General features: G+C 44.5%; 1 protein-coding gene across 3 annotated transcripts in view; it reads left to right on the top strand.

The window, feature by feature from the left end:
- LOC115203975 (netrin receptor UNC5D-like) overlaps positions 1 to 9,104 on the top strand; it is a 327,175-nt gene that overhangs the window by 151,300 nt on the left and 166,771 nt on the right. The window lies entirely within an intron of this gene.

The raw sequence follows: 9,104 nt of genomic DNA, 5'->3' as shown, positions 1-9,104 counted from the left end.
AAACAATGTAAAAAATAAATCATTGAGTTAATAAAGTTGCATACAAATATGGTCTCTTTTTTTTGCTTTTTTGAGTAAGGCAGCTCCAAATTGCAGGTGTTTCAGCCTAGCTCAGTGATTTCTGTGGTGGTGGGGTAGCCAGCAGAAAATACGTAGCAAAGGGGTTGGTAATGTTCTCTAGTTGCGATGTGATTGGCTCAGTGTTCTGTCACTCATGGGGACACTGCGTCACCACAAAATCTACAGGGAGAGCTCGAAAATTCAAGCCCCTTGGGTGCTGCCATAGATTTACATTAGGAGTGCCCATCGAAAAAGGCTCAAGGTCATTGGCCCCAGATAAAATGACATCGAATCATGTTATATCTACTGTAACTTTGATTGGACTGGTCATGTTAACATCATACTTTCCAAAAATTTGCTGTCCTCATCATGAATCAAGTCGACAATCTACTGGCAAATCCTTTTCAATCCATGTCATATGAATTGAAATTATAGCTAAAACGTATCGGTGCTCATCAGCCATTGGACATAAACATTACACAACAAGTTGGAAATCGCAAAGGGGTTTGGAAGGAATCAGTGTCTAACTGCAAGCATTGCAAAGCAATCACTAGCCTGCTATTCAGTGGAGTGGGTGTGTGGTCCAAGTCTGGGTTTAAGGATATCTTTTCCAAGTTTAAATGGATAAACATTACATGGGCCAGAAAAGGTTGAATACATTGGCCATGCTGTCAATCCAGCACAACTTCTTACTACTAGAAACTTGGAACTGGAGAATCTCAGATTTCAGTGAGTTCAAGACAACTGGGAACTCTGAAAAAAACAAGCTCCGACTGGGAAAATACATTTTGAACGGTCATCCAACTCGGAATTCCAAGTGGGGAACTCGGCCCTCTTTCTAGAGCTCCGACCTCAAGATCACTGACATCATGATTAAACCTTGTTTTTCCGAGTTCCCAGTTGTCTTGAAAGCACCATAAATCCAGAGAATGACAGACTTTGATGACAAAGTTTGATGATAAAATTTGCCCACAAGAAGGACCGCCGCGCCACCTTCCTGTTCAAGTGAGCACAGAAAAACAAGGTGAGTCCAAAAATGTATTGTATGCTGCTGCATACTGATGTAATACGCCAGGGAGATTTGTATACTGTAGCTAAGAAAGTAATACTTTGTGTATGTTATGTAGTAAGCTGTTAGTTGCCCATGTGCCTCACCCTAATAATGTGGTCCCTTTCCCCCTCTTAACGTAGCCTACTGTTCTGACATGACACATTTTGCCTATAGCCTGTTTTAGAGAAATGTGATCATTGAATATTGTAAGAGCTTTCATTGTCTGCTTTTATGACCACTTTATTTATCCTAAAGGTTCTGACTTGGTGTACAGGGAGAATACTGTAAGAACGGCCCATGTTCTGAATTCAGTCGCTGTACATTTCAACCGTGCTGAACAAATAGTTATTGACCTCATCCGTCCTAGCTCGCTCGTTAATGTCTTAATCGAAATTACGGATTGCCTCTTATGCGCTCATCGTTCCCTTATGCCATAGTTTGTACATCTCAAATGTCAGTACAAATGTGGTTTCTACTGACATTTGAGATGTACAAACTATGGCAAGTCAGCCAAACTAAGCAAGTCAGCCATATCAGCTATGTTTTTTTTAAAAGGCAGTAAATGAGGCTGAATGAACTGTTTCGCTGCCAGACAAGGCTTCGCTGATAGCCAGGTGTAGCAGTGGTAAGGATTCAATCCATGGTGCTGAAAAGAAAGCTCTGCAGTTGGGACAGCTTTATATAGGCCATAACAGTTTGTGGGCACCGTTTGTCACCGTTATAATGCATTTAATGTAATGTTTAGTGTTGTGTTGTGGCTTTGCTGGCATCTAAAAAAATTGGGTGAGTTTACCCCACCAAGATTTAAATGTTAAGATCGCTACTGGTCATCATCACTATCACAACAACAGTGGTGTGGATGAGTTTCATAACCCAGCTATCAGTCCTTCCACAGGTTATTGATCCCGATGAGACTACCCGCTTCTGTCTTTTGTCTGACTGCAATTGGTTTCGTGTCATGTCAACGGACATTTTCAAATAAAATTGCTCATTAAAAAGTGAGCTGAGCGTGAGAGAAACACAGTCACACATAACTAATTTAGCCAGGCCTAATAGGACACTTGATCATGGCCGCTTGAGCATTTATGTTATTAATTTGGCCGGGCACAGTTTCCCCTCCTTCAAACTGTGGTGGTTACATAAAGGAGGGAAACAAAAAGAGCATGTTAATTGGCTCTGTGAATGTGTGATGAAATGTTGATCAGCCGGCCTTACAAACAGAAATGTTAAATGCCTTTGATCACCCACCAAATACAGTACACATTCACTCTCTTCCTCTCTCTCGCACACACACACACACACAGACACACACACACACGCACAAATCATACACAAACTCTTTTACCCAATGGAGCCACAATTCAACATACAGCACACACTCACACACCCATCAAGAATCTCCTTCACACACACACTCTCAAATACACACACACCCCACAAACACACAGCCAATGTGATGGACAGTAGGGGTACTCAAAGGAGGTAATTACACTGGGGAGTGGTGGAGCTGACTCCAGATGGGCTTGGCAAGGCCCTACTGAAACCTGCTGAGTGTACACATCTCCCACCTCACAGCAACACACACACACACACACACACCAGCTCAGCCTAAAATAAACACATTCCCCTGCATTAGGCAATGTGTAGCTGGGCAGCAATCTGGAGCGATGGCTCCTCGCTACGCAAACTGAAATTTTTTATAATTTTTTTAAATTTCACCTTTATTTAACCAGGTAGGCCAGTTGAGAACAAGTTCTCATTTACAACGGCGACCTGGCCAAGATAAAGCAAAGCAGTGCGACAAAAACAACAACACAGAGTTACACATAAACAAACGTACAGTCAATAACACAATAAAAAAATCTATGTACAGTGTGTGCAAATGTAGAAGAGTAGGGGTGTAAGGCAATGAAGAGGCAAAATAATTACAATTTAGCATTAACACTGGAGTGATAGATGTGCAGATGATGATGTGCAAGTAGAGATACTGTGGTGCAAATGAGCAAGAAGAAAATTAACAATATGGGGATGAGGTATTTGGGTGTGCTATTTACAGATTGGCTGTGTACAGGTACAGTGATTGGTAAGCTGCTCTGACAGCTGATGCTTAAAGTTAGAGAGGGAGATACGTCTTCAGCTTCAGTGATTTTTGCAATTCGTTCCAGTCATTGGCAGCAGAGAACTGGAAGGAAAGGCGGCCAAAGGAGGTGTTGGCTTTGGGGATGACCAGTGAAATATACCTGCTGGAGTGCGTGCTATGGGTGGGTGTTGCTATGGTGACCAGTGAGATGAGATAAGGCGGGGCTTTACCTAGCAAAGACTTATAGATGACCTGGAGCCAGTGGGTTTGGCGACGAATATGAAGCGAGGGCCAGCCAACGAGAGCATACAGGTTGCAGTGGTGGGTAGTATATGGGGCTTTGGTGACAAAACGGATGGCACTGTGATCCAGTTTGCTGATTAGAGTGTTGGAGGCTATTTTGTAAATGACATCGCCAAAGTCAAGGATCGGTAGGATAGTCAGTTTTACGAGGTTATGTTTGGCAGCATGAATGAAGGAGGCTTTGTTGCGAAATAGGAAGTCGATTTAATTTTGGATTGGAGATGCTTAATGTGAGTCTGTAAGGAGAGTTTACAGTCTAAACAGACACCTAGGTATTTGTAGTTGTCCACATATTCTAAGTCAGAACCATCCAGAGTAGTGATGCCAGTCGGGCGGACGGGCGGGTGCGGGCAGCAATCAGTTGAAGGGCATGCATTTAGTTTTACTAGCATTTAAAAGCTGTTGGAGGCCACGGAAGAAGTGTTGTATAGCATTGAAGCTCGTTTGGAGGTTTGTTAAAACAGTGTCCAAAGAAGGGCCAGATGTATACAGAACGGTGTCGTCTGCGTAGAGATGGAACAGAGAATCACCAGCAGGAAGAACGACATCATTGATGTATACAGAGAAAAGAGTCTGCCCGAGAATTTAACCCTGTGGCACCCCCATAGAGACTGCCAGAGGTCCGGACAACAGGCCCTCCAATTTGACACACTGAACTCTATCTGAGAAGTAGTTGGTGAACCAGCCAAGGCAGTAATTTGAGAAACCAAGGCAATTGAGTCTGCCGATAAGAATGCGGTGATTGACAGAGTCGAAAGCACAGTGCCATCCATTTTGTCTTTTATCGATGGCGGTTATGATATCGTTTAGGACCTTGAGCATGGCTGAGGTGCACCCATGACCAGCTCGGAAACCAGATTGCATGGTAGAGAAGGTACGGTGGGATTCGAAATGGTCGGTGATCTGTTTGTTAACTTGGCTTTCGAGATTTTGGATGGATATAGGTCTATAATAGTTTGGGTCTAGTGTCTCACCCTTTTGAAGAGGGGGATGACCGCATCAGCTTTCCAGTGTTTGGGGAACTCAGATGATGCGAAAAAAAGAGGTTGAACAGGCTAGTAATATGCATTTTGGCGGATAATTTTAAAAAGAGAGTGTCCAGATTGTCTAGCCTTGCTGATTTGTAGGGATCCAGATTTTGCAGCTCTTTCAGAACATCAGCTGTCAGGATTTGGGTGAAGGAGAAGCGGGAGGGGGCTTGGGCAAGTTGCTGCAGGGGTTGCAGAAAAATGTTATTGAAATTTGCGATTATCGTAGATTTATCAGTGGTGACAGTGTTTCCTAACCTCATTGCAGTGGGCAGCTGGGAGGAGGTGCTCTTATTCTCCATGGACCTTACAGTCTCCCAGAACGTTTTGGAATTAGTGCTACAGGATGCAACTTTCTATTTAAAGAAGCTAGGCTTAGCTTTCCTAACTGCCTGTGTATATTGGTTACTGACTTTCCTGATAAAGTTGCATATCACGGGGGCTATTCGATGCTAATGCAGAATGCCACAGGAAGTTTTTGTGCTGGTCAAGGGCAGTCAAGTCTGGGGTGAACCAAGGGCTATATCTGTTCTTAGTTCTACATTTTTTAAATGGGGCATACTTATTTAACATAGTGAGGAAAGCACTTTTAAAGAGCAACCAGGCATCATCTACTGACGGGATGAGGTCAATATTCTTCCAGGATACCCGGGCCAAGTCGATTAGAAAGGCCTGCTTTCTGAAGTGTTTTAGGGAGCATTTGACAGTGATGAGGAGTGTTCGTTTGGCTGCGGACCCATTACGGACGCAGGCAATGAGGCAGTGATCGCTGAGATCATGGTTGACGACAGCAGAGGTGTATTTAGAGGGCAAGATAGTCAAAATGATATCTAAGAGGGTGCCCATGGTTATGGAGTTTAGGGTTGTACCTGGTAGGTTCCTTGATAATTTGTGTGAGATAGAGGGCACCTAACTTAGATTGTAGGATGGCCGGGATGTTAAGCATATCCCAATTTAGGTCACCTAAAAGTACGAACTCTGAAGATAGATGGGGGCAATCAATTCACATATGGTGTCCAGGGCACAGATGGGGCCTGAGGGGGGTCTATAACAAGCAGCAATGGTGAGAGACTTGTTTCAGGAAAGGTGGATTTTCAAAAGTAGAAGCTCGAATTGTTTGGGCATAGACCTGGATGGTATTACATAACTCTGCAGGCTATGTATGCAGTAGATTTCAACTCTGCCCCCTTTGGCAGTTCTATCTTGTCTAAAAATGTTGTAGTTGGGAATGGAAATGTCACGATTTTTGGTGGCCTTCCTAAGCCAGGATTCAGACGCAGCTAGGACATCAGGGTTGGCGGAGTGTGCTAAAGCAGTGAATAAAACAAACTTAGGGAGGAGGCTTCTGATGTTAACATGCATGAAACCAATGCTTTTACAGTTACAGAAGTCAACAAATGAGAGCGCCTGAGGAATGGGAGTGGTGCTGGGGGCTGCAGGGCCTGGGTTAACCTCTACATCACCAGAGGAACAGAGGAGGAGTAGGATGAGGGTACGGCTAAAGTATTTAAGAACTGGTCATCTAGTTTGTTCGGAACAGAGAGTAAAAGGAGCAGATTTCTGGGCCTGAAAGAATAGATTCAAGGCATAATGTACAGACAAGGGTATGGTAGGATGTGAGTACAGTGGAGGTAAACCTAGGCATTGAGTGACAATGAGAGAGGTTTTGTTCTCTAGAGGCACGAGTTAAGCCAGGTGAGGTCACCGCATGTGTGGGGGGGGGGGACAAAAGGGCTATCTACGGCATATTGGGCAGGGCTGGGGACTCAACAGTGAAATAAGACAATAATCACAAACCAAAACAGCAATAGACAAGGCATATTGACATTAGGGAGAGGCATGTGTAGCCAAGTGATCATAGGGTCCAATGAGTAGCAATAGGTGAGTCAGGGAGCCGATTCAGTAGTCGCTACTACGCTAGGCGAGCTGGAGACACGCCGTTTCAGACATATAGTGGGCCAGGGATAGCAGATGGGCCTTCGGAGTCGTGGCAACGGAAGGGCCTGTTGAAACCACCTCGGACGATTATGTCGGCAGACCAGTCGTGATGGATCGGCGGGGCTCCGTGTCGGCAGTAAAGGGTCCAGGCCAATTGGCAAAAGAGGTGTTGTAGCCCAATAATTAGCTGGTGGACCTCTTCGGCTAGCCGGGAGATGGGCCTAGCTCGAGGCTAGCTCAAGGCTAACTGGTGCTTGCTTCGGGACAGAGACGTTAGCCAGGAGTAGCCACTCAGATTGCAGATAGCTAGCTGTGCTGATCCGGTGTAAAGGTTCAGAACTTGCGGTAGGAATCCGGAGATGTGGTAGAGAAAAAGCAGTCCGATATGCTCTGGGTTGATATCGCGCTGTGCAGACTGGCAGGTATTGACCGAGCTGAGGCTGGCTGGAGTCCGAGTTTACAGTGAAGACCGCTACCAGTGGTTAACTGACAACTTGCTAGTAGCTAGTTTGCTGGCTAGCTACTGATGGGGGTTCTGGTCCTAAAGTATAAAAATAGCAGATCCGTACCACATTGGGTGAGGCGGGTTGCAGGAGAGTATATTCAGTTCGTAGATGGAAAGTGAGATTAAAATATATTTGAAATATATACGAAAAAAATGAGGAAAACAATATTTCCACGGGACAAGACAAAACACACGTCCGATTGCTACGCCATCTTGGATAGGACATGGGCATGGGAAGCAGGTCAGGAGAAGGAGAGGAAGGGAGAGAGAAAAGCACGGAGGGGGTAGGAGGGGAGAGAAATAGTAGGATAGAGTGCACTGCGTAAAGGAAGACAGAGAGGGAATGACGAGGAAGAAGGAAGAGTAGTATCAAAGTGCATATATAATCAAAGAAGAGAGGCCAGGACAAGAAATTATTAAGAGAAGGACAGAGTGAATAGGGAAAGACAGAGAGGAGAGGAAAAGAAAGAGGGAAAGAATTGAGTAGACCACAGGTATTATGTACAGTAAAGAGTGGGCCAGATAAGAGGGAAAAAGCAAGGAGAGGGCACTTTACAGTTACAGATACAGTATGAGGGAATGGAAAGAAAGGGAGGAAGGATTTCCCAGAAAGACCGCATAATCAAGATATGACAGCATTCTGTTAGTGTATTACGTTAAAAAAAACATACATTGCCTCCACCTGGTTTGAAAAAAGGGTTTGATTTAGCTATATAGGCCTCCAGATTTGAGCGTACGATTATTTGATAAATGAGGGCCTTTGTATTGTATCCCAGATTGCCAGTCGAAAATTAATGATTTGGAGCCTTTCAGAGGCTTTCTGAGAGCTTTTCCCAAGGTTTCAGCCTGAATACCTGTCAATGGAACACTGCTGGGCATTTATGTATGTGCTCTTTGTTATCGCAAATAATTTCTATTTGATGTTTGAAGTATTACATAGCTTTTATTCTATTACTGAGCTCTCGGGAAAATAAGGGAACATTTCAAACATCTCAATTATGTATTAATGTCTGTGTGTTAGATGGACATGTCTAATTATTGTGTATCTCTATTCTCTTTCATGCACTGTGGACCTTTGGCACCATTAATCTGTGCTGATTTAGGTAAGAGTAGAATTGTTTTGTTGTGTGTTTGATCAATATACTTGAGCCAAGGGAGTCTTTTCAGCTTTGCTTCTGGAGATAATGGATCTTAGTTTTGTTTTGTTGTGTGCTGTTGTTCCTTAATAATGTCTCTCTAACACTACTCTATACACTCTTAACAGTATGAGTGAAGGTTGAGATGCCTGACTTCATTGACTTTGTCAGAATGATACGCACCCACGCACGCACACACACACACACACACACACACACACACACACACACACACACACACACACACACACACACACACACACATACTTCCAGACAGTACAGAGATGCATAGCGTTAATCCTTTAGTTGGAGGTGGTAATGGCCATTTCATGTCTGTACAGAACCATGCGTTATAAACATCTCAGCCATTTTAATGGCAGCTACCCTTGGCTTCTGTTTCCCTCCGTTCACCTCTCCTCCTGGTGCTGAAGCCTAGTTTACAGGCGTCATGCGGCGCCTCCACGTTTAGGCATTGACCACGTTTGGCCACATGCAGTTGGCCTGCTTTCAGTGGTCTAGCACCGTGCCCCATGCGGCCCCCACGAGGACAGACACACAGATGGCCACAGTGGGGGTCCGCATGATGGGCAGCCTGGCTAACAGACCACCCTGGCATCCCAGCATCTTTCTCTCCGGATGACAGTGCTCCAGCACCGCAGAGCAGCAACATCATAGCCCCAACGTGTTGCGATTCACGCATTTGCACTGAAATGATCTAAATGCTAATGTAGCCTCTCTTTTTATTCGCTCCAGATAATATGTTGTTGTTCGTAGGCTAATGAACATCTAGGCTTGATGGATCTGTGGATATGACCCCCTCCCCCTTCATCCCCCTCAGTTCAGGATGCGAGGGATGTTATTACAGTGACGAGTCAATAATTAAAATAGTAGCTACCTTATGATGGGCGAGCACAGCATCAGAATATGATTAACCACAACAATGTTCAGCGGTAAACAGTTGCCTTGCCTTGTTATTTGTTTAGTTAGTTTGCATTATTGTGCC

The sequence above is a fragment of the Salmo trutta genome, chromosome 12 (genome assembly GCF_901001165.1).
Source record: "Salmo trutta chromosome 12, fSalTru1.1, whole genome shotgun sequence".
NCBI classification, from domain to species: domain Eukaryota; kingdom Metazoa; phylum Chordata; class Actinopteri; order Salmoniformes; family Salmonidae; genus Salmo; species Salmo trutta.
Note: the sequence above shows the minus strand (reverse complement) of the source record. Positions and strands in the feature narration are given on the sequence as shown.